Raw genomic sequence first — 26,592 nt, 5'->3', positions numbered from 1 at the left:
AGATATTGAGGATGGCTTTATGCAAATGGTTTGGCAGCTTCCATTCAGTATACTATTTAGCCAGAGGAGGAAAAATAATCTGACAAGCAAAACATGTATTATGCAAGCAAAACATTTTTATTTACAATGAAAATGATTTTATTTGTTTGTTTATTTATTTATTTGATTTTTATGCCGCCCTTCTCCTTAGACTCAGGGCGGCTTACAACATGTTAGCAATAGCACTTTTGAAAAGATCCAGCCTATTGCCCCCACAATCCGGGTCCTCATTTTACCCACCTTGGAAGGATGGAAGGCTGAGTCAACCTTGAGCCGGTGATGAGATCTGAACTGCTGACCTGCAGATCTACAGTCAGCTTCAATGGCCTGCAGTGCAGCACTGTACCTGCTGCGCCACCCCTGCTCTTGTTAAAGTTTCTATATTCATTATTATACTTTTCTTTTTCAAAAACATAATTTTATTAAATTCATCAATTGATAAAATACAAATGAAAATGAGAATAGTGAAATAATGAAAAAGGGGAAGGGAGAAGAGAAAAGTGTAGTTATCCTACACTTTAAAGAAGTGGGGAAAAGAAAGAAAATCATTATCTTTTAACTCTTTTTGGTGCAGTGGAGTAAAAATAATACTACAACCTCAACTTTTTACTTTTGCATATTTAATATGTATTGGTCCTTTCTATAGCCACAAAGTTGTCTAATTAGCAAATCTCAAAGTCAAAGTTTTTTTTTTAAAAAAATCCAAAGCACAAAATCCAGGAGCGGTTTCTAAGTAGAAACAAAATTGGATATGCTATGGAGATCCTTTGTCATCCAAGTCATGGTTGTCACAGAACTATGGTTGTCAAAACCCCCCTCAAAAGTCCAGTTGCCTCTTGAAAAAACACCTTTGGGACATTGGATGTATTTTTTTTTCTTTGATTTAAAGCATCTTTGCTAATCAATCAGTTTTTTCAGAAATTCTTTCAGTGTGGGAATTAGCATATCTTTTCATTTTTGTGCATAGTGCCTTCTCACTTCTGTCAACATTATAAAAACAGAGTTCCAGATTTTTGTCCATTAAGCCTAAAAGAAAACTCTCTGCTTTATAATTATTGTTTACTGAGAACTTTAGCCATTCTTCATTTTGTTAGATGCCACTATCACCATTGGTGTATTAGTGTCAGTTAGTAATACATACTGATGCGTTGATGAATTAAAGTGGCAGACGGGAGTCTAGGTATGGCTGTGAAGCTGTGTGGAAAGGGCTTTTCTCGAGTCAAAGTGTCTTTCTCAGTCTTTAAACTTTGCTCAGATCTTCCCCTACTTTCTCCAGTTCTCTACTGTCCCCAGATTCTTACCATGCCAATTTCTGGAGATTTACAGATCTCCAGAATCTAAGGGTGAATCTAGGTGACTAAGACCACATCTGGCTGCTTTTAACAGGAGGGACAATTTGTCCCTTGAATTGTCAATATCACGTTCTTGTGATATACAAACTAAAAGTTAGCTATGTAGCTCAAGTAGATAGTACTGTAAGCACATTCCTCTTTTACCTTAGTAAACACCTACTTACGTAACTATGAAGGCCTTTGGAATAGACAAAACCAATCCTTTCTGTATATAATGATTCATAATGGACTACTCAGGTTTTCAATGCTCTGTCCACTGGGTGTCTTTGAAATGAGCCTGTAAATTCTTGAGAGAAAAGTGTTGATTACCAGAGCAGATAAGGAATAATTTTTATCTCAATCACTGCCCACAGGGTAGTTTGTATGATGAGATGTCTTGATGTTCATCTATCATGTTCGAGGATCTTGACATCTAATGGGTTGTGGGCTGTACTCGATGTGTCCGCAGGCGGCTGGTATACAGGCACAAAATGTTCCGCCACATATTGGGCAGGCATATGTGGGCACCATTGTCACAGCATTTGCAGCCCTGGCTTTGCGGAGTGCTTACTTCTCTACTGCTCTGAATATTCTTCTGGTCTCAGATGTCTGGTAGCCTTGGTAGATCAGCATGCACCATGTTGGTGGATCTTTTGCCAGGGTTTCCTAGGAGGTGGTATCGAATCGAGGGACTTGAAGGAGACTTTCGACATGTCTTTATAACGCTTCCTTTGTCCCCCATGTAACCTCTTTCCTTTAGACAGCTCACCATAGAGGAGCTGTTTAGGGATGTGATGGTCTAGCAACATGGCCTGCCCAGCGTGTCTGGGCTTACTTTCAGTGTTTACTGCTGGACTCAATGGTTTCTTTGCTACCAACTTTTTGCAATTCTTTGCCATCAACTTTATACAATACCATGAAGAGAAGAAAGTCCTGTCATTTGAAGTGATGCTTTTGATGTGACAGAATGAATGTCCCTGATCGCCTGTTATGGTCCTTGAAAGATCACATGTAAAAAGTCTTTCCAGATATGTCAGAGAGGAGCAGCATTTATTTATTTATTTGATTAATTAGATTAGATTAAGTAATTAGATTTGTATGCCGCCCTTCTCTGAAGGACTCCGGCATACTACCTGAAAACACCCTGGTAGCAAGCAACCTAATAGAGTCCTTCAGATCATCCATAGAATTGAATGCCAATCCAGTAGATCTTTGTAATTACATTTTCTACCTGGATCTAGCTTTCATTATTTTGACTGTCTCCCTTTTAGTTGTTTAGATGTTTAAAGCTGAAGAAACTTGGTGGGTCTTCTTACTGTCCCATCTCTTGATTATTTTCTATTCCTATTACCCCCTCCCCCTCAAATATGGATCATATTTCTCTGGTTTTACCGTATACAGTGTTCCCTCAATTTTCATGGGGGATGCGTTCTGAGACCGCCGGCGAAAGTCAAATTTCCGCGAAGTACAGATGCGGAAGTAAATGCAGTCATATCTCGTCTTACGAACCTAATTGGTTCCAGGGGGAGGTTCGTAAGACGAAAGGTTCGTAAGACGAAACATTGTTTCCCATAGGAAACAATGTAAAGTCAATTAATCCGTGCAACCCAAAAAAAACCCCCGCAAAAAACCCGGCATTCGGCGACTGCTGGGAAGCCGCGCGGCTATTTTAAAAGGTGACAGCCGGGCTGGGGGGCTTCCCAGCAACCTCCCGAACCCTGAACCCGGAAGTTCGGCAAAAGTTCGGGGTTCGGGAGGTTGCTGGGAAGCCCCCCAGCCCGGCTGTGACCTTTTAAAACAGCCGGGCGGCTTCCCAGCAGCTTCCCGAAGCCGAACGCCAAACCCGAACTTCCGTGTTCGGCGTTCGGAGACTGCTGGAAAGCCGCGCGGCTGATTTAAAAGGTGACAGCCGGGCTGGGGGGCTTCCCAGCAACCTCCCGAACCCCGAACCCGGATGTTCGGCAAAAGTTCGGGAGGTTGCTGGAAAGCCCCCCAGGCCGGCTGTCACCTTTTAAAACAGCCACGCGGCTTCCCAGCAGCTTCCCGAAGCCGAACGCCAAACCCAAACTTCCGCGTTTGGCATTCGGCAACGGCTGGGAAGCCACGGGGCTGTTTTAAAAGGTGACAGCTGGGCTGGGGGGCTTCCCAGCAACCTCCCAAACCCCGAACCCGGAAGTTCGGCAAAAGTTCGGGGTTCGGAAGGTTGCTGGGAAGCCCCCCCAGGCCGGCTGTCACCTTTTAAAACAGCCGTGCGGCTTCCCAGCAGCTTCCCGAAGCCGAACGCCAAACCCGAACTTCTGCGTTCAGCGTTCGGAGACTGCTGGGAAACCGCGCGGCTGTTTTAAAAGGTGACAGCCGGGCTGGGGGGCTTCCCAGCAACCTCCCGAACCGAACCCGGGGTTCAGAAAAATTTTGCCTCTTCTTACGAACTTTTTTCGAGTTACGAACCGGCGTTCGGGAGGCTGCTGGGAAGCCCTGCCGCCCGGCTGTCACTTTTTAAAACAGCCGAGCGGCTTCCCAGCAGTCTCCGAACGCCGGTTTGTAACTCGGAAAAAGTTCATAAAAAGAGGCAACATTTTTCTGAACCCCGGGTTCGTATCACGAGTTGTTCGTAAGACGAGGGGTTCGTATCTTGAGGTACCACTGTACATTATTTTTGGCTATGAACAGTATCACAAGCCTTCCCTTAACACTTTAAACCCCTAAATTACAATTTCCCATTCCCTTAGCAACCATTTAGATTATTACTCACCATATTTATTTATTAAAGTTTATTAAAAATATTTATTAAAGGCGGACGAAAGTTTGGCAATGACATATGACGTCATCGGGTGGGAAAAACCATGGTATAGGGAAAAAAACCCGTGAAGTATTTAATTAATATTTTTGAAAAACCGTGGTATAGACTTTTTTCGAAGTTTGAACCCGCGAAAATCGAGGGAACACTGTATTATATGAATTATATAGTTTTTAAATAAGTGAACCGCCTTCCCCAAATTAACCAAATTGTGGAAAAGATATTGATCTGTACACCTTATACAATTATTTTTTGTTGACCTCCAGGAAAGAGGATGTTGCATTTGAATAGGAGGGCAAGTTAAGCTTTTTGACAGAAGATGGGGAAACCTTATAATAGGCCTTCTCCGGGTCCCGTTGACGAAACAATGTCATCTGGCGGGGCCCGGGGGAAGAGCCTTCTCTGTGGTGGCCCCGACACTCTGGAATCAACTCCTCCCCCCCCCGGAGATCAGGACTGCCCCCACCCTCCTTGCCGTTCGCAAACTCCTTAAAACCCACCTCTGCCATCAGGCATGGGGAAATTGATTCCCCCGGGCCTTTCCGTTTTATGCATGGTTTGCCTGGGATATATGACTGTTTTTATATTAAGGGTTTTAAACTGTCTTTAATCATTGGATTTGTACTGTGTTTTGTTGTTGTGAGCCGCTCTGAGTCTCCGGAGAGGGGCGGCATACAAATCTAATAAATAATACTAATACATACTACTAATAATAGTTAAAAATCAAAGTGAATCTGCTTTTTAGTGGTCAAGCACTGAAATGAAACTTGACAGCAGAAATAGTTTGAAAAGTTGGAAGGAACACCAACAGGAAAGAACAACTAGATGCCCTGAGAAATTATGCTCAGAGAGCAAGGTTTTATGCCAGAGCAACCCAGTATGTGGGAGACTGCGGAGCTATTGAACTCAGATGTAAACTGCGATTTCTGGTGGTTTTCTCGGGTCAGCACGTTACAGTCATCTGAGTGGTAGGAAGATGTGTTTTGATTCCATTACATCCGATTTTTCCATAATGCCTTCCATCAGTTTTTCTACCCGCCTTGGGAACAGCCGACGTCAAACCTTTTGACTTTCCATTTGGCACACACGGTCCCACGCCGAATCTTGGGCGGGGAGCGGGGGGAAGAACCGCAACAACTCACCCTATTTAATAAGGCTGCGGTTAAGATTGACAGCCGGATCCTCCGATCTCGTAACGACTTCACCGCGACCTGCTTGCTTCCCTTAACCCGAATGACGAAGAAAGTCAACCCGTTTTACGATTATTTTTCTTTAAAAACCCTGTAAATTCTACATTCGCCGGCCCGTCTATACAACAATACGGATTAGTTAAAGAGACGAACAGAAGCGAAAATAGTCGATTACACATTCTAAAGCAATGTTTCTCAACCTTGGCAACTTGAAGATATCTGGACTTCAACTCCCAGAATCCCCCAGCCAGCATTCGCTGGCTGGGGAATTCTGGGAGTTGAAGTCCAGATATCTTCAAGTTGCCAAGGTTGGGAAACACTGAAAGCCTGCAGCAGAATTTCCTTAGCGGATTCATTTCCCACCGGGAAATGGGCAGGGCGTCGAAGCCGTCCGAAGAACGCGAGACATTATATATAAATACCTATCTCCATGGGCTCATATGCAAAACCAGTGACGCTCTGCAAAACTGCAGATCCACTTTCCAACGGAATAAAAAACAAACAAACCCAAAACACGATTCCCAGAAACAGACGGTTGGTCCTTAAAGGTTGGAAGCAGCTGCAAGAAAAAACAAGTTTTTTGAAAAAATTATTTATTCATTTAGTTAGTCCAATAATTGCGGGTTTTAGTGGATATACACATAGTAAAATACATAATGAAGGTTATAGAGGATATACTCATAGTAAAGTATATCTAATGCCGCAGGAATGCGGTCGGCATGGTGGAGCAGGGTCCCCCCTTTTTTTTTGGGGGGGGGGGTCCTTAAATTTTGGTTCTTCTTCCAGCAGTTAACCTGACCTTGGCCGGCCCAGGGAGGTGGCAGAACCGGGAAGGGGGGAAACAAACCAAAACAAAATCCAAAGGGAAATAGGAGGAGGAGAGGAGGAGGGAAAATGGGCAGCAGAACAGAAGATCCCACCCACATCCTTAAAGGAAATTCTCAAGCTGTGGGAAGACGCACAACTTTCGCATGACAAGTTGAAACCGGCTCTCCGGGGAGTTCCCTCTGCAGGAAGAGGAAGCGAGATCTCCCCCTGACCGACGGAGGGACTCGGAGCTCCCTCGGCGATCGGGGAAGCCCCGCCTCCTTCCTTCCTCTCCTTCCCATCCCCTCCCCTCCTTGCACGGAGCGCCTCTCTCGTACACGCTCCGTCTGTCAAACGGACACACAATTTCGAGCCAGCGCTCTCGGGGACGGGATCTTCTGGTTCAGCCTACTTCCACCCCCCTCCTCCTCCTCCCTTCTTCTGGGACGCAATGGGGGATCCGATGACATCACTGGCTGAGCTCTCCCCTTGCTCTCTCCCCTTGTAACTTCTGTTCTGGGAAGTGGTGCCAGGAATAACCCAGTCCGACTGCAGAGCAGAGAGCCTCCCTAACCATCCTGAAAGGGAGGGGGAGAAAAATACAAAACACTCGCACTCACACACACGCAATCTCGACCGCTTGCGGCCTCTCGGCCCTCGTCCTTTGAGGCTGGTGTATTTATAGACATACCTACACAGATGGATGGTATCTTTTTTGTGCGTGTGTGCGTGTGCGCGCGAGAGAGACAGCGCGGGTAGATATATATTTTTTTAAAAACATTCTATTTAATCGAGGAGGATAAGAAGGAGAAAGCGGTGATCGATTTGAACAGAAGCCACCCGAATCGGGCACCCCCCCCCGTTGGCTTGTGGAATACCTGTCGCTCTTTATTTAAAAGCAAAGCTGCGAGGCACCCCCACTCCAGACCCGGGCTTAGTAAGGGCGCAACAAGAAATGGCACGCGGTCGCAGAAGGCTTTCCTCCTCCTTGACTCCCAGGTGAGCTTTTGCTGCAAAGATACCTGCCTGCCTGCCTCCCCCTCTCCGTTTATTTCTAATACCGAAGCCTTCCCTGGGGAGGGGGAGAAGGGGGAAAAACAGCTGACAGTTCCTTGACGTGGCCCCGATCCTTGTTATTGGGGCCATAAAACAGTTGGCCATAAACTAAGAGAAGCATTTGGCCATAAAATAAGGAACAGTTGGCCACAAAATAAGAGAAAATAGGAGAAGGGGTCGTCGGACTGTTCAATCAACGAGTAGCTTCTGCCTGTCTTTGGGGGGTGGGGAAAGCAATCGTGAAGCGAGGGCTCGTAGTTACAACGACGCGCTTCCCTGTAGTTGTCATTTGGAGCAATAGTTGGAAAGGTTATTGGGTTGGCAAGTGAGGTGACCAAGGGAGTGGTCGGGGACAGCGTCCGGCTTCGGGCTATTCAGTTTCTGCGGGGGTGGGGGGGAGATAGAGAAGGTTGTGTGTGGGGGTGGGGGAGGTGAGACAAGACATCTGTGTAAACGTACTCGTCCTTTCGCTTGTCTTGTAGGTAGCGGGGTTTATTTATTGTTTATTTATTAATTGGATTTCTATGCCGCCCCTCTCCGAAGACTCGAGGCGGCTTACAACCTATAATTTAAAAAAAAACCAAATAAAATACAAATGACAAATCCAATTAATCAACTAAATAAGTAAGTAAACTCGTCACATAAGCGCGTGGTAGAGAGTGTTCCTCTACCCGCCTGCGGGATGCAGCGCACATTTGAGGCATGGAAACCGGTCTTGCGAGAGACCCTCGCCAGCCTTGTCACACACGCTGTGGTACAGAGGACGCCGCTCCAGGTTTTCAGTCGTGTGGCGCTTCTTTGATTTGCATATGAGAAGTTCAGATCTGGCAACCTGACTTGAAACGAACCGCCTCCCCCTTCCTTCCTTCTTTCCCTCCCCCCACGCCGGTAGACCATCCTCTACCTCCCCCTTCACCCTTGTCTGTTTTGTATATGAGTACAGTATATAAATATATATAAATATATGCGTGTCTCCCCGCGAACGCGCGCCTGTGTTGCGCGCGCGCGCGAGCCGAGGTCCTTCAGCTTGTGGCCTACTGTTAGGGAATGTGGGGAATACCCAGCATGTAAGTGTGTATGCAGATTAAAGGAGCGAAGCGGGGCTTGCGTAATCTCCCCTCCTGTGGGGAAGAAGTATGTGCATGGTTACTAATGAGCAGATGAGGAGGCGGAGGAAGAGGACGCGGAGCTCAGAAAGGAAGGGACGCGGCGCGGAGGTTGCCGCCGCCGCCGGGGTCCGGCTGAGGCACTGCTCTTGCCCGTTTCAAGGTAGCTTTTAAGCGGCTGGGGTGGTTGGAAGAGGGTGCGCGCGCAACGCCCGCGCGCGCCGGTTTGCTAGCTTGCGAAGGGCGGCGGGTTATTATTATTATTATTATTATTATTATTATTTTGCTTAGTCGGAAAGCGTTTCAAAGCGCCGGCGGGAGGGAGGGCGGGGGAAAGGTCGTCCGGGTGGCTTGGCAACCGCCCGGAGCTGGCTTCGTTAATACTTCTTGTGGGCTGTGTGGGGCGGGGGTGGCGTGTGTAAGGGGGGGTGGGCGCGAGGAAAAAGCGCGTGGTGGCGGCGGCAGCAGCTGTGCGCGCGGGGGAGGAGGAAGAGGGGAAATGAATGTGCAGGACGAACGGTGGTGGTAGCGGTGCGGGTGAGGGGGGGCGGGAGAGAGAGAGAGAGAGAGAGGGCGGACGAGGCGAGGAGAAGGATATCTTGTGTGTTGCGCCTTTATGTCTGTTCCCTGAAGTGGGTGGAACGTTGGCCCGTTCCGGGAATGTTCCATGACGTGTAAAAGCCACAGGAAGGGGGTTAACAAGGGGCTCTGCCTGCTGCTGCCGCTGCCAGGGCTGCGAAAGCAGATGTGATCTCCCTCTCTCTCTCTCCTCTCTTCTTGAATGCTTGGCTTCCTTAGGGGTTTGCAACGAAATCCCGCGCCCCCCCTTTGCCCCCTTGGTAGTCTCATGCAAAGAAATGTGGTGTGTTTTCCCCTCCCCCCCTTTTCTTCCTCCTCCCCTTATATAATCGGTACGCATATGGATGTTTAGATACGATTATGTAACCCACACAGGCGCTCTCATCCATGCTTGCTCCGGGTAATCTTCGGCCCTTAAATGTCTGTGCGGAAGTGTGAAGGAAGGGTGCGGGGCTGGGGGAAGAGATTGGAGAAGGAGTCCTTTAAAAGACTGGCCTGGTATTGTCCTTGGGGGGGAAACTGAAGGAGGAGGGAAGGGAAGAAATAAAGCCTGTTCTTGGATTTTGTGATTGTATGAAATAATACGAATAATATCGTAATTAATTAATATGTATATTATTATAGGATGTAATGAAATATCTGAAGTAGCAATGCAGAAATACTGAATGTTTGCTGATATTATATTTTTTTGTTTTTTTGTCTCTGTTTTGTTGTTATTTATTTGTCTGTTTTAAAATATATTTGAAAACCAAAATTTTCCCATAAATAAATAAATAAATAGAACCTGTTCTTGTCTTTTCTCCCCGTTGTTGTTGTTGTTATTGTTATTATTATTATTATTATTATTTATTAGATTTGTATGCCGCCCCTCTCCAAAGACTCAGAGCGGCTCACAACAACAATACACAATACAAATCCAATGATTAAAAACAGAACAGTTTTTGCCTCTGTACTTGAATTGGTGTGAAATCAACATTAGAAGGGGAAATCCCTCGTCCCCAATACCACCTTTTTCCCTCACAGACCTTCCTTAAATATTTCATACTTAAAATATTTCTCAGATGCTCCATTGCTGTTCCTTGCCTGGAAACAGATGAATAATACAAGAGGGATGGGGTGGGGGGGGGGAGAGAAGAGATATTATCTGTTCTGTTTTATGTAGCTCTAAGGAAAACACTGTACATAAAACTATTTGCGCCCTAGCTTTCAGACTTCATTTATTTGTTATAAGGGAGAAGATCTTGATAGTTACTTTTTCCCACCTTGTGTGCCTGTGTCACAGGGATGCCTTTGTTCTTTTAAATGGTGCATGTTCTCTTTAGTAAAAGGTGAGAGCCGTGTTTAATAATTAAGTCTATATTAATGCATAGTGTATTACAAATAAAACCGTTTAGCAGTTTGCAGAATATTTTCATTTTTTGCTAATTAATCAGTTGATATTTTTTCCTGAACCTTTTAAACCATTAGATCAGTGGTTCCCAACTTGGTGGTCGGGACACCTTTGGGAGGGGTGTGTGTGTGTGTCGAACGATCGTTTCACAGGGGGTCACCTAAGACCATGGGAAAAGACAAATTTCCCATGGTGTTAGGAACTAAAGCTTCTATTCTGGTGCCTTGGGAGTGGGACATATTTTTACAATCAGGCGTTTACAGTAGGGTTGTCCCTCTGACCTTCCTGCCAATCAGCTTAAAGCTCTGTTGGGGGAATTGGTGCTACACTTATGGTTGGGGGTCATCACAACATGAGGAACTGTATTAAGGGGCCGCGGCATTAGAAAGGTTGAGAACCACTGAATTAATTTAATTGAAAATATTGCCTGTTGCTATTAGGGTTAGAAAAATGTTGTCCTTAGTATGCTATCCATTCACAAATTTCTAAAATGATTGGTTTATTATATAGCATTGTACTTATTTCCATGGAATGGCAAGAAAATACTTTTACAACCTTAGTCTTATGGTATTATGATGAAGATACATGAGGGAGTTTACAAATGGAGATATGAATGAGTCTCATATTTTATTTTTGTTTCATTAAAAGAAATGTCTCAAGGTTTGATTTTTCTCCACTTATGCTATTGAAATAATGCTATTCTGTATAATAGAGTACATTCTATAAAACACTATGGAGATTAGTTTTCAGTATACAGTAATCCCTCGCTACTTTGCGGTTCATCTTTTGCGGATTCGCTACTTGACAGGTTTTCAAAGTGGGCTTAAATCCATTACATCCATTGAAAATTTTAAAACCATTAAAATTCATAAAATTCTTTTACAGTACTTCTGTACTCTATTAAAGAAACTGGTAGGATATCACATGTAGTTCCAGCTGAGAAACATTATAGAATAACTGTTTAATACAAAGGGTGGGTTTTAAAAATCCAAATACTCGTTAAATACATAAAAAAACATATTTCCTCTACTTCACGGAAATTCGTTTTTCACAGGCAGTCTTGGAACGCATCCACTGTGAAAAATGAGGGATTACTGTACATGTATAGGATTGCTCCATCTAGCTCTTAGTCAAAAAACTGTCATTTAATAAAGCTTCCATACTTTTAAAATTGATGCCAATTTGTACCATTTCTATATACTGTAAAAGCAATTTCTGAAAATGTTTCTGTTGTAAAGGGAAACTAGTGGTCATTTCACATACTGTACACAAATGCACCTGCATGTTACTAGGCTTTTGTATAAAGGAATATCATACTATCATTTATTATTATTGATAATATAATTATAGTATGGATAGAATGTTTTCTCGGATCTGATTTTTGTCATAATCTCCAATAGTATTTCCATGTTGTATGAAATTTGAAAAATAAAAAAATTATATGGATTTTTTTAGGATAATAGTTTGGAGATTAAGAAGTTACAATTGAAATGCAATTATTATTTGTGTTTTAGTTTCGTATTATAAAATCTTACCTCTTGAAACAAGGACACAAGATAAATCCAATAAAGATTAGATATAGTTCTTGACAAAAATTAGCAGAGAAAGAAGTATATGAATCGTATAAAGTGTGGTTTTGAATTTTCTCTTATGATGGAGTCTTTAATTAACAGGTACAATTGGGAAATCAGTTTAATAAGTGATTCTAACTTCTCAAGAATTCCAACCTTGTACAGTACTTGGCTTTGTTATCTATTGCCACTAAATTGGAATAAATAGCTAGGATTCTCTAAACTTTCCCCACCATCTAGTGCCTATCCACATTTTTGCAGCCTATACAATGGTAACCTCTATCAAAGAACACCTCTATTTATGAACTTTTCTAGCTAAGGACTTTTTTTGCCTTCTCAAGAACCATTTTTCACTTACAAACCTGAGCCTCCGAAACTAACTGGAAAAGGCAGGGAGAAGCCTCTGTGGGACCTTTCTAGGAATCTCCTGGAAGGAAACAGGGCCCCAAAAGGCAGGGAGAAGCCTCTGTGGGGCCTCTCTAGGATTCTGGGAGGAAACAGGGCCTCTACCCTCCCTGTGGTTTACCCAATCACGCACATTATTTGCTTTTACATTGATTCCTATGGGAAAAATTGCTCCTTCTTGCAAACTTTTCTACTTAAGAACCTGGTCACGGAACGAATTAAGTTAGTAAGTAGAGGTACCACTGTATTTTGATTGTAAGCTGTCCAGATCTACATTGAGGTAAGATAAGTGACCTATAATTTTTATAAATATGGTAGATAAACACTTTATTGTTACAACCTTATATAGCCTTATTTTAAACTTTTCAGTAAAATTGGTTTGAATATTGGGATGCAATATTGAGGCCAATTGTTTTATAAAGGTGAAACCTACAAGAATTCTCCAAAAGTTTTGAATATGTCCTCTGGTGACTTTTCAGACATGATCATTGAAGAAATAAGTTATTAAGTATATGAACAGTGAAATCTTACTAACATTTCAACTTTGTCTTGAACCTGCCCAGTTGTTGGTTTTTGAAAAGTCAGCCTGAAAAAAATTATGAGCTATACTGTCAGGGGTTGTGGATGAAACTGATAGATGTTACAAAGCTCATTCCTCCTGCAAGATTCTAATGAATGAGCCTACTTGTAGCAAAATGATCCTTTATTTGAATAGTACTGGAATCTTCATCCAATTTGAATAATAGTTGAACTATACAGTTTGAATTGGTGGAGCATGCTAGGCTAAAATGTAAATTGTATGTTTGCGGTATTCTAAATACAAATTACAGTTCCTGCAATGTAAGAGCTGTCTGATGAGTTTCATTTTAATTCAGGAATTGAATTTGGGTTTTCTCAAGCAGCATCACTTTGAGTAATCTCAGTGATAGGAGGTGATTCTGGTTGGTAGCAGGTTTTGTTGAGAAAACAGCAGGTTAGGAAGTTAAAAAATCAAAACCTGGCTGCCCGCTTGAGTGTTTTGATGCCTCCTACTCTTCCACCCAACTTCCTTGATAGAAACAAACTGCCAGGTAATTTAAGAAACTTTTGCACTACTCTAGAAAGGGGCATAAACATTAAGATGGTAAAGAGTATCAAGCTAATGAATTGAAATTTTTAAAATTTTCTTATACACCACCTTTAGAAAATTGAGTCATTTTCTGTGGTATACAGATGCAACACATAAAAATTGAAGGTTTTTTTTGTTTTAAGACTTCTATCTGTTTTAAGACAGAACTGGGGTGCCGCAGTGGTTAGAGTGCAGTTACTTGCAGGCTACTTCAGCTAACTGCTGGCTGTAGTTCAGCAGTTCAAATCTCACCACTGGTTCAAGGTTGACTCAGCCTTCCATCCTTCCCAGGTGGGTAAAATGACCCAGATTGTTAGGGGCAATATGCTGATTCTGTAAACTGCTTAGAGGGCTGTAAAAGGCACTATGAAGCGATATATAAGTCAAAGTGCTATTGCTATTATGCATACACAAATGTGTCAGACAGAATCAACCTTCTAAACATGAACAATATGTTTAGATTCTTTTAACTGGGGGCAACTAAGGCTTAAGATAGCAACATGAGTCCAGTAATTAAAAAAATGAAGAAAGCTCAGTCTTTAGAAGAACAAGATTGGATATGTGTAGTTACTGAATTGATGGCATGGGCATGTAAGATATAGTAGCTAAGGGAGCGAAGAGTCAGTCCAAATAGGACAAAGGTGTATACTGTATTTTCATTACTGTTTACAATCTCTTCCCTTTATCACTATGTCCCAATTTGACTTTAATTCAAGATAGCCTTTTCTTTCTCTGATGAAGTGTATTTTGATAGATAGAATTTTGTCACAATACATTGGTTAGTTTGCAAATGATTACAAGAGACTTTATTTGCGTTGCAATACATTCATGGAACTACCCTTCAAATATTTATTTGATGTAATCAGTCAAACATTGGCTGGAAGTCTAGTAAAAAGTTTGGCTCAAGTGACCCTGGCTTTCCCTTTTTCCATAATAGGTGGATAATAGATTATCAAATGTATTTATTTAAAGAAATGCTTTCTTAATACTCAGGTGTAAGACAATGCAAGAAACAACCCTAAGGGATTTTTAGATTACAACATCTTTACATGTGTGAGATCTGTTTATAGAATCCTTGTTACTATGAAGACAAAACAAAGCCAAAAAATTGCATTCATGTGTTACTTGCTGAGTAACGATGCATTAATCTGCTTGGATCATCTTGTACTGATAATCACACTGACTTTCTACTAGTAAGTTTACTTTATGTCATTTAATTTAAAAAAAAATCATAATAGATATAAATCAGTAATTTGGTCATTTGTAAGTCAAAGTAAGTCCTGGTTTTAGATAACTTTGGTATAATGGAAAGATTCTTCTTATATGTCCCAGTTGCTTTGATGGATGTTTTATTTTATAATGATCACAATGTTAACTTGTAAAACAGCAGGAAAGAAGTAGCACCGTTTTGTTTTTTTTCCTCCAGGCCAATTTTCTTATTCACCAAACAATAAATTATAGAAAAGGCACAAAATATAATTGTATTTTTTTGGCAGAGTGAGGATATGCAGGCGCTATTGGAGCCTGTGAATTTACAAGTGTTCCTGATCCTATGGTTTCCTGGAAGGAAAGGGTGTTTCTTCATTGGTGATGTTGGTGCTGAGATGGCTTATGAAATGATGGGAATACCCATGCACTTGTCATTCTATAAACGCAGCAGTGAAATCTATTTTAAATAACTGCTGCACAGAGAAAGAGGCTACTGCAGATAGACCAATATCCCATTCTAGCCCTGATTACAATATAACCACTTAATATCTGATTCTTCTAGATATTATAGGTCTTTCCAATAAACTACAATTCTCTCATGGCTTTCTCCAAAGACTTTTCAGTGAATATTCAGCAAGGACAGAGACGATAAAGAGAGGACAGATTGGTTGCAATGATTGACAGTGGTAGGAATTGGTCCTGATGACTGTTGACATTGTGTGTGTGTGTGTGAGTGTGACTTTACCTCACACAAAATATAAAAACAATAAAAATCTAAAAGAAAACAATAGAAGTACAGCTCTACCGATTGTGGTATCTAACAATGGAAAAACCCAAGTCTGTCCTCATTTCTATTGTACATATTGTTTGGATTCCCACAATGCTTAAATCATAAAGTGGCTTGTTCCATTTTGATTCAGCAGGCGGTGAAACTGAAAAATTTGCTTTGTGATTATCTAAAGGACCATGTTCAAACTTTACAAACTATTATTAATTTTAACTAGTTGGATAATTTGTTAATTATTGTACATTAGATAATTTCGGATGTGTGTTATGTAGCTGAACAGTTGTACCAAATTCTGTTCCAGTTAATAGTAATCACATATTATAACTTGGTAGCAAAACTTTTTGTTTCTTTCTCCTGACCCTACCATGAGGGTTATACCTAACTTTGTCCCCTAAGAAAGGAGTGCCTTTCTTAGGGGACAAAGTTACCCTGCAAGCTAGTAAAGAGTTTTATCTCCCTTTCCACATTTTGCATTACCAGGTGTCTTAGGTTCTTACTTGAAAAGGGCTTTCCTTCTCCTATTCTTTTCAATGTTTTCAATTTCTTACACTTTAATTTCGTCTTTGACTTTGTTTCCTTTAGGTCACTTTTAGGAACATGATATTTCTTCTTCCTTAGTTTTATAGGACCAGCAAAAGACTGTAGATAATCTCAATATTATACAACAACATATTAGTGGCCAGCCATATAGATCTTGTTCTGTGAAAATAATGGTTTCTACACTGACATTGTAATGTATATGCTCATATGTATTACAGTAGTCCCTCGCTATACCGCGCTTCACCTACTGCGGCTTCACTTCATGGCGGGTTGCTGAGGAAGTCGATCGGCAGATTTAAACAGCCCGCCGAACTCGATCGGCAGGTTTTTAAAAAAATATATATATCTAAAATTGTAAATACTGTATTTAAATACTGTATCTAAAATAAATACTCTGTGGGAAGGGTTTATAAACACTTAAAACAATGAAAACTTACCAAACAATTACAATATAAATACTTAAATAAGTGCTATCAGTCGATAAATTCTCCATCGCGGATTTCACCTATCGCAGCCAGGTCTGGAACGTAACACCAGCGATAGGTGAGGGACTACTGTATTTCTTTTAACTTCAACTAGGTGGTAGAGTCCAGCTGATTGGCGGATGTCTAGAAATTAAGCAGGGGACAGATCTAGTTAATCCTTGTGTAGGAGATTGGTATGGTTAATTCTTAGATAGGAGACCAATAAGGCATTTCGGGGGCTATAGGCCACAGGAAAGCAAGTACATGTGTAGTAATATGTTTTTAAAAACCTACAAAGATCCAATTGTTCAGTTACACCACTTTAATTTATATATACATTATAATTTACATACAAAAAAGCCAGGGCATTATCATAGTCATCCTGACTTTTTTGACCCACCCTATAGATTTTCCTAATGTAATCTGAGAAGTTTAATAAGCCGTCAAGAAGAAGACTACATCAAGTCACATAAATTTATATGCCATATTTTTCAGAGTATAAGACGAACCCTCCCCCCCAAACAGTGGAAATGTTGGTGCGTCTTATACACTGAATGTAGCCATTTTTGCTGTCCTGAAGCCCCGCCCCCACCTGTACGAGAGCTCTTGGGTGCTGGGAAATGGAAAAAAATGCTTGTTTTTGTGAAAAATGACTTTTTTGTCTGTCCCCCCCCCCACAAAAATATGGGGTGGAAAGGATTTGGGGGAGCCTCTTGGGTGTTGGTGAATGGCAAAAATACCAGTTTTTGCAAAAATACCGTTTTTCACCCTTTTTTTCACAAAAATGTAGGGAAAGGTTCTGGGGAGCCTGCAGAACGCTCTGGGGACTAGGGGAAGGCAAAAATGCCTTCATTTTTGTGAAAAAATGGACAAAAAACGGCCCGTTTTTCACAAAAATGGGGGCGTTATTGCCATCCCCCAGCATCCAAGAACTGTCTGCAGGGTCTCCAGACCCTCCCCCCCCAGTTTTGCAAAAAAACCAGGCATAAAACTGAACCGTTTTTCACAAAAATGGGGCTGTTTTTGCCTTCTAATTACCCCATTTAGCATGAGGAGGAATACTAAGAGTTGAAAACCACTAGTCTTAAAGCTGTCAAGTTTGAAGACCCCTGGGTTAGGGTTACATGGGTATTCAAACTTGGTGAGTTTAAGACTTGGGGACTTCAACTCCCATTCCTGAGTTAGTATGACTGGAGGAGGAATTCTGGGAGTTGAAGTCCACAAGTCTTAAGTCAAGTTTGAAGTTTGTAAAAAGTATACATGGTTATAAAATGTATTCTGCTTCACTGGTATTTTATTAAATGATATATTATTACACCATTTGGTTCAGAATACTTTTTTCCTTGTTTTCCACCTCTAAAATCTAGGTGTGTCTTATATTCTGGAGCGTCTTATACTCTGAAAAATATGGTAGCTATGCTACCAGTTCAGGTAGAAATGTATTTGTTATTGTATTTCTCATCATCTAGTAAGTAGTAGTGTCTACCTATATATACAGGGTGCTGATGGAAATCCTTAATTAGATAGTTGTTCCTCTAAGCAAATGCAAACTGTGGTAAAAAAGGTATATGGGCTGCATAGTTCAAAGTTTTTGGATTATATTTCTTAGTAGCATAAAGGCTCTATTTAATTCTAAACAAATATGGTTTATTTGTTATAGCAACCAATTAGTATGCCTACTTATTCAGAAAATAGGTTTGATCTACTGGAAGAGCCATATTTAGTGATTAAGGCATCTGGCTATAGAAACCAAGACAGAATGAGTTCCCATCCCACCTTAGATATGAATTTGTGTAACTTTGAGCTAGTCAACAACTTTGGCCCAATTCAGCTCATAGGATTGTTGTTGTTATGTGATATATTTGCTGCTTAATTGAGTTATTTATAAAAATAATAAAGGCATAATAAAACCTAACAATATTTATTTTATTTTAAGTTAGCCCTGTTTTCTTTATTTGTTGTATAAGCAATACATTGATAAGATCAAGCTTATGATGTAGAACATACTGTTAATATGAAACAAATTATTTTATTTATTTATTTATTTATTTACTTACTTACTTACTTACTTACTTATTTAATTTATTTAATTCATTCATTCATTCATTCATTTATTAATTTATTTAATTTATTTAATTTATTTATTTATTGGATTTGTATGCCGCCCCTCTCTGTGGACTTTTTGGAGTTTAAAACCTTTTAAATGCAATAGTATTTTTGTTGAGTTATTTGGAAAACGTTTTGGATTTGTCATATTACTAAACACACTAGAAAATCTACATGATTCTTATTTTTTATTAACTGAAAATTCTGAAATATTTCTTCAAGGGATTTTTGTAGTGGTAGGACTAATTACATTTCTCGACAGCCACTATTATATTTGTACTCATTTACTGTATATTCTTGTCCATCTCACAATGCACTATATCTGCAGAAATATAAGTATCTTAATTGCCAAGTGTGCAGCCTGTCACACAAACTGTATCAGCAGTTATTTGGAGCCCATGTGGGATTATTAATAAGTGCTCTGTGAGTTACTATTGTGCAGCTAAGGCAATCTATTGTATTGAGCTGGTAGCCTCTCTGACTGTGATTGACTGAACGTTGTTCATGGGTTAAGAAAATGAAAGGAGTGGATCCCTTCTTCATAAGAGAAAGAAAAAACATGTTCTCTTTGGCTATATTAAAATATTCTATTAGGTAGGCCGAGGATGAGGAAAGTCATAGGATGTGGTGTTTGAGGACTAGTGATCTGAGTTAAAGAAGGAATAATCAATATTTGGGAGTTGAGGCCATAGGCTGCACTCCAAAAAGGAGACTGGCCACCACTAAAAAAGTAAAGGAATCCAGGATGCAAATTAAATTAAATTAAAGTTAGATGTAAGATTAGTTAAATTAAATACAATTACCGGTAATATGATTACTTTCTATGACTTTGATTTTTTATTTATTATCCTATTAAAAATAGAATTTGGTGGCAATTTTGAGCTGAGGAGGCAAATCTAGAAGTCAGGTGCAACACTAAGGCCCAGTGGTGGGTTGCTACCGGCTTTACAACCAGTTCGCGTACGCGTGCGCAGTTCAGAGGAAGTAGAAGTTCCGCATTGCAGACTAGGAAAGGAGCACAGAAAACAGCTGCAGAACAGCAATTCGATCTGCCGCCCCGATCAGCTGAGCTTTGGAAGCAGAGATAAAGATCAGTATAACCTAGGGATGGGCGGGCGGGCCCACTTTCACTGATACAGAGAACCAGTTTTCTCTCGGCTTGGAGTCAGAGCTACCGGTTCTAAAGAACCGGTCTGAACCAGCAGCAATCTACCACTTCTAAGCCCCAAACAGAGCTGTAAGATAATAAAGTATATAGAGATACTAAGACCTGAAGAGAAGGGAAAAACAGTTGCGGGAGAAAGAATTAATTAGATTGCTGGATTTATAGACATTTCATGGAATTTACAGCTGAGAAAAAGGATAGATAAATTTTAAGGCAACTTTTTATTGGTTTTTACTATGGATAGACAGATGGACGGACAGAGTCAGTTGACCAGCATTTATATGCCACTAATTTAACAAGTATAGATGGACTAAAATATGCAGTCTAAAAACAATTATAAAGTAATACATTATTCAAAGATGCAATCAATAACATAGAAAATAGTTTCTAATTAACATCTTACTAAATGAATGCCTTTGGAAGAGGAATGTTTTTATCATTATTAAAAACAACAACAACAGCAGAGTTTTGGCTGGCTTGTTTATGGGCGTTAAGAGACATGTTTTTTCAGAGAGGGAGAAGGGCTGTATCTGAGGAGTTCATATGCAGGTTTCCAGACTCCTGATCCCTTGTGAGGTGGCCAGCCAAAGTATCTAGATCATGTCTGGTAGTCACATTCTACCTGGGCGGGTTGTGTTACAGTGCTAGTAGTAACAAAGGTTCAAGCCATTACGATTCAACATTATCTCTTTGGCTCTTAACATTGTCTCTTACCTAGACAAGCATTTTGCACTTATATGAAGAATTGAAGTCCGAAAGAGTGTCAAGACATTGTAAATTTTGAAAAACCACCTGTTTATGCAACCTTTGCAAACCATCTCTTCAGTGGATTTACTTTTAGCATCATAAATACATCATGCCTTAGGATGCATCTGTGTAGTAATACACTGGAGGTGCACAAGGCTTGCTGATAGGTTTCCATGATGTCGTAGAAGATGTTTTTGATCTCTGTGTATTTGTTAACAGCCATGCACTAAAAGGAATATACAACAATTAATCTGTATTGGAGAATTGGGTGTGCAGCTATCTCTCTTGCTTTCTTCAGAATTGTCTTCAGTTGTTGTGATGTGCTGGGGAATGGTAAATATAACTAGCGGTATTCATTAAGAAGCTATAGTAATTCAAAATGACACCATGTACATTATGACGTGTGTTATGACATCATAGTTCAAATGGTGTGACTGTAATGACATCTTGACATTTAACATAAATACTTAAATTCTTTTTCATGTATGCTGGCAGCAAGGTACACATTCATTTCCCCCCTCTCCATTAGCTTATCCTACTATACTTCCTTTTTATTTGTAAATAATTAAGCATGCTTGGCATACAAAGCATTATTATGTTAGATTGATCTTTTAGGTTACTTTAGAGTAACCATGCCAGGAGAAGATTATGCAACAAGAAATGGTTTGCTAAAGTAGAGCAGATTGTGGAGTTGGTATAGAACTGGCAAATGAAAAGGAGATCTGGAAAAAGAGAAACTAGAAGTAGGGTGGAAAAAGCTGGATTTTTTCTTCCATAAACATATCACTGCTATAAATGACCATATCCCTTCTCTAGGAGACTGAGCAAAAACTTCTGAGTTTGACAGGTGAGCAATAGCAGCAGTATCAATGGTAGACTGTACCTTAATGTACCTTAATGCCAATTGTCAACTTGTGATAGAGATTATGGATACACATTTTGTCTGTTTGTTCCTACTCCATTATCTGTTTACCCTGCAGGAAACTGATGTCTTTGACTTCAGGGATATGAAGTTATTGATGAGGAAATTATGTGCATTCTTGAAAGCAGTTTGTATAGTGCATTGGCCTGGGCTATGGATTGAGTCTTGTGCAGTTAAAAATTAACTTCTGATATGAAGACTTTAAGCGTGACTCACTAGTTTCTTAGTTTTTCTCTATTTCTTCTGCACAGCATAGGGATCCTCTTTATGACATTGTTACAGGGATTACCTAGAATCTGTGTAATGTACTTTGGATAGTCAAAGTGCTGAATATTATCAACATTTAGCCTGGAATTACAGGGAGTTAACTATTTGAGTACTTCATTTTTTAAAACTTAATGTAATTTTATATATGATGCTGTTAACTGTTGGAAATACCCAGTTTAATAAGAGCATTGTGATATTGTTCTTATGCAAATTAATTTCCGTGCTCTGTGTAGAAGATGTATGGCTGTTTTATAGAATGTGAAAGGATGCATTCTTCTCATTGTGTTCCAAGGTCTCTATTTATATTTTAATTTAACAACTACAATAATATACAGATGTTAGATGTTTGCATTCACAGAATGGCTCCCCCACCTGTATTTCATCATTCAGTTCTTTATTCATTGTCTGTCCCATATTAGAACATGTGCAATACTTTGGATTTTTCAGTTTTAAATATTGCAAAGCATTTTTTTTTAGAGAATCATTTAGTTATTGCAAAATATTTGTTCAGGAAAGATATTGCTTTGAACACCTGTTATGGCAACCAAACAAAGAGATTGGCAGAAAACAAGATGGTTAGAGATTGGACTGATGACACTAGCTTGATTTTATAAGTTGCTGATAGTCCTGGCAAAATGAGATTCATCAGGTCATGAAGAGATGGAAACAACTGAGTGATTTGAAACAATAAAACTGAAGTTTGGACTAACCAATGCATAGAGCTATATCAGGTCTAAATATTTTTCAGCTCTGAATTTATTTGGCATACAAAAGAAAAGTCAGGTCAGATAAAATAAACTCAACAGAAATTACTATCTTTCCAGGAATAATAGGAGTGAAAGCGCATGTTATCTCTTCTAAATTAGCCCAACAAATTGGAGCAGATATAACTAATTATTTATTTCAGTGCACAGTCAACAAAAGAGTTGGGCAAAAGCCTCCACAATGATTTTAATAGTTTTGAGCAGGAAATAAATGGAGTTATCCCAATGTTCAGAGGAACCAGTGTATCAACAAAAACGTGGCTTAGACATGAAAGCCTGTAAAAATATTATTTGTTATTCACTTGGTGTGATCCTAACCCACCATATGAATTGCTTTGGAGCATTGTAAGTGTTGACTTTAGCTGTCTGTGGTAATGTGTGGTGGATAAATGTTCCTTTTTTTTACATGGTGAATATGCAAAATTGGTCTAACTGTTTCAGCCTAACGGCTGAACAGTTACAAATTACTAGTTCTCACCTACTTCTCATGAGAATTAGGAACAAGTTTACCTATTCTTTAATTCTGTATTCAGTTGGAATGAATGGTAAGCTACTATAATATTTCAGGCTGCGCCCATCCTTTGCAACCAGCCTACTGAAAGCAATTTATTAGAATATGAAATTAAGTGCAGCTTAAAGAATTGAATTTTTTTTAAAGAATTTGATTGAAGGATTTTTTTTTTTAAAAGCTACTTATCTTGTGTGAAATATTATGCAATATTATGTTGAATAAGATTGAGTTTAGCTCATACCTTAAATTTATGTGTTTTTGTTTTGACTTTTAAAAACACTTCATGACATAGGGTTGGCTTTTTTGAGGGGCTATCCCTTCCTGATTATACCTGTCCACCCCATCGGTTCTGTCTGCTAAAGCATTTGGTGAGAAGCACCCACCTTATGGAACAACATTTCCCTAAAGTTGGCTCTTATCCCTGTTAATTTTTTGTAAGTCTCTCAAAACGTGATTATGTCATCAGAGTTTGGAGTCTCAAGGGAATGGGGAGTTGCTGAGGTGTTATCCTCTTCTTGCCTTTTAATCATAATTTTGATATTTCTAACTTGTTAACAGTTTCATTTTTTATTCTACACTGCCAGAATCATGTTCTGTGAGATGAGCGGCTATGTAAACACGAGGGATAAACACACAGAAATAAAAATAAAGAATTTCTGTTTAATTTTGTTCAGCACAGTTTTGCTTTACAATATCTGCAGTTTGTCACTTGATCCTGGTTGATAGTAAGGCAGGCTATATATCAGTGGAGGACAATTTGCATCACATGACACTGTCGACGAAGTGGATTGTGGATGGCAATCCACAGGAGGAATAAATAGACACTGGGATTATTTACAAGTATGTGTGCTGAAGCACAGAAGCCTCCCATATGTTTTAGGCTGTTGCCGGGAACACATTTAGAGTTACGGTCTTGAAAGAAATTTGTAAATAGTGATATTTTTTCCTTTAAATATGCCCTGAAGATTTAAGTATTATCTTCTAAAATCTTGGGAAATTATGCAGAGTGAAAACATTTTTTCTTCTGTAATCTTGAGCTACTTTTCATAGCAGGAGCTGCTTGTTCTTATGGTTGTTTCTATTTCAGGTGCATCTCTCTTCCCAACTACTTCCTTTTCTTTTTAGGTGTGTGGATAGGGGGATTGACAAGTGTTTTGCAGCAGATTGGGTACTCTAGGTCTTGTGTATATAAGAGTTTTATTTAAAAAAACCTGAACTTGCACAGCGGTTTGTTGGTTTGTTTGATGTCACTTGCTACTTCTTAAAGCAGCTCTCTCTCTCCAAAGCCATTCCTGAGAATTACGGAATCCTCTGAAGTAATGCAGAATGGAGAATTGGTACTTTGCCATGGCATGCTGAAATGGCAAAGCAGTGTGTACTAGACATATTAAGGTGCAAGCAGCTTCTTTTCTCATATAGTTTTTTTCTCCAAGCTTTTTGCATATACCTATTGGCTTATAATTAACTCTTCAGTTAGGGGCTGCTAGAGATTACATATACTCTTTCACAGAATTTTTTTTTGAACAAATTAGAAGTTTCAAAAATAATAAGCACATTTATTTTTAAAATCAGACTGTGGCATATTCCCTATTTGGGAAAAAAAACAGTTGTATCTGAATATAGAGATAATGCAGAAGTTTAAATATAATAACAGAATCTGGCATAATATCTAATAAACAAATTTCAAGAGGTGTTTACTATTTATATGCAGATTTTTTAAGGTTTGAAATAAGAAAACATCGAATATGGTAGATGACACTTTTTTACTGAGAAGTTTGTAACACCTACTTTGATAGTAATAACAGCTTTCAAATGTTTCTTTTTGCCTTTCTATGCTTATTTTAATATGGATATGTTTGATAATAAGCTTGTTTTTGTGTTGGAAACTATATATTGTTTTTTTTATTTTATGCTGGAGAAAAAAAATAAAAAATAAGTAGTTGACCACAGATGCATAGTGCAGTGTTGCTTATATAATAATGATTTGAATGGGGCAGTTGCCAGATGGAATTTTTTTTCCAGCTGCATCACAAAAATAATGGTCTAAACTAAATTATGGAGTGGAAAATTTTGAAGTATTTTGAAGCAAAGAACTTTGGACTGATGAATGGAAAAATCTTTTAAAATTGTAAAATATATTTGGAGAAAAAAGGTGAATATTTGAAGAAAAGAACATTTTGCCAAATGTTAAACGCAAAGTGGCTTTATTGTACTTTAAGATTTGGCAGCCTATTGGCCAGAATATACTATGTATGTGGAAGGAAGAATGGATTTGACTATATATCCATATATTCCAATGTTCCATACTCAAGAAAGAAATTAAAGCTTAAAAGAGGTTGGATATTTCAGCAAGAGAAGTCTACTAAACATACCTCCAAATCAACCATATTTGCACGTAACAGGAAAACAAAATATTGGCTTTGGAAATTAAAATATATAAATGGAGCTGGAAAATATCTGAGTTTCATTTAAAAAAGTTGTAACCAGAATTTAAAGAAGCCATTGTTAATAGAGTAGAATAGAGTAGAATTATTTATTGGCCAAGTGTGATTGGGCACACAAGGAATTTGTCTTTGGTGCATATGCTCTCAGTGTATATAAAAGAAAAGATACATTTGTCAAGAATCATTAGGTATAGGGTACAGATAAGCAATCAGGAAACAATATTAATATAAATTGTAAGGATACAAGCATCAAGTTACAGTCATAAGTGGGAGGAGATGGATGATAGGAACAATGAAAACTCACAGTAATGCAGACTTAGTGAATAATTTGACATAATTTGACAATTGTGAGGGAATTATTTGTTTAGAATAGTGATGGTATTTGGGTAAAAACTGTTCTTGTGTCTAGCTGCCTTGTATTCAGTGCTGTATAGCATCGTTTTGAGAGTAGGAGTTGAAATAATTTATGTCTAGGATGTGAGGAGTCAGTAAATACTTTCACAACCCTCTTTTTGACCCGTGCAATATACAGGTCCTCAATAGAAGGCAGGTTGGCAGTAATTGGTTTTTTTTTTGCATTCTGATTATCCTGTCTGTCTTGTCTGTCTCTAATAATTAATATAAATTAGAGATAATTGTGAAGCTAAATCTGTAATAGTTATGGTGTGCTAGCAGTTGGTTTTGCCAGCAGTGTAAGCATTAATGGCTGTGTGTTGCGTTGATTTGAGGGGACAGCATATTTACCCTGTTTTACAAGCTTTATACTCGCTACTTTACATTGTAGCCAAGTGTCATTTCTTCAGTGTTGTCACATTATACTTAAATATTTACAAAAGGTGAGGGAATATACTCACTTTTGTCACATACTTTGCCTAGAATTGTTGAGAGTCAGATGGCATCCAATAATTTAATGAATTATTATTTAATAATAGACATGGTTTGCTAGATAAATATTTCTTCAATAGATGGCACCACAGTAGCTTGTGAGCTGTATGGAAGAATTAAAAATATGTATGGGAGTCCATACAAAAGGCACAGATTTATTCTGTGTCTTCATTAAAGGTGTATGTTTGTGTGTTAAATGCCAGTATTCACACCTTAGTAACATGATAATTCTAATTGCAATTCTGCTACCTAGGCAAAGTCTGTTCAACAGACTTTTGAAAAGTGTTAAGTTATATCTCTTTGGATGACAAGGAAAACACTTTATTTAGCTTTTCCTCTAGAAAGAGAAAACTTTTATCTTCATGAAATACTAGGAAATTATATTTTTACTGAAGAAATATG

The 26,592-nt window shown here is 39.2% G+C and overlaps 1 protein-coding gene across 3 annotated transcripts in view; it reads left to right on the top strand.

The window, feature by feature from the left end:
* Window positions 1-6,940: 6,940 nt before the first annotated feature.
* The window catches only part of HIVEP2 (HIVEP zinc finger 2), a 180,107-nt gene continuing 160,455 nt past the window's right edge, over window positions 6,941-26,592 (top strand). For 2 of the 3 annotated variants that reach the window (XM_070733641.1, XM_070733642.1), the window contains exon 1: window positions 8,363-8,489. The gene's annotated coding sequence lies outside the window, so the exon portion shown is untranslated. Of the gene's footprint in view, window positions 7,164-8,362; window positions 8,490-26,592 lie in introns of those variants that run through there. The other variant, XM_070733644.1, reaches the window with a different exon arrangement.

Source organism: Erythrolamprus reginae, chromosome 1 (assembly GCF_031021105.1).
Source record: "Erythrolamprus reginae isolate rEryReg1 chromosome 1, rEryReg1.hap1, whole genome shotgun sequence".
Lineage (NCBI taxonomy): Eukaryota > Metazoa > Chordata > Lepidosauria > Squamata > Dipsadidae > Erythrolamprus > Erythrolamprus reginae.
Note: the sequence above shows the minus strand (reverse complement) of the source record. Positions and strands in the feature narration are given on the sequence as shown.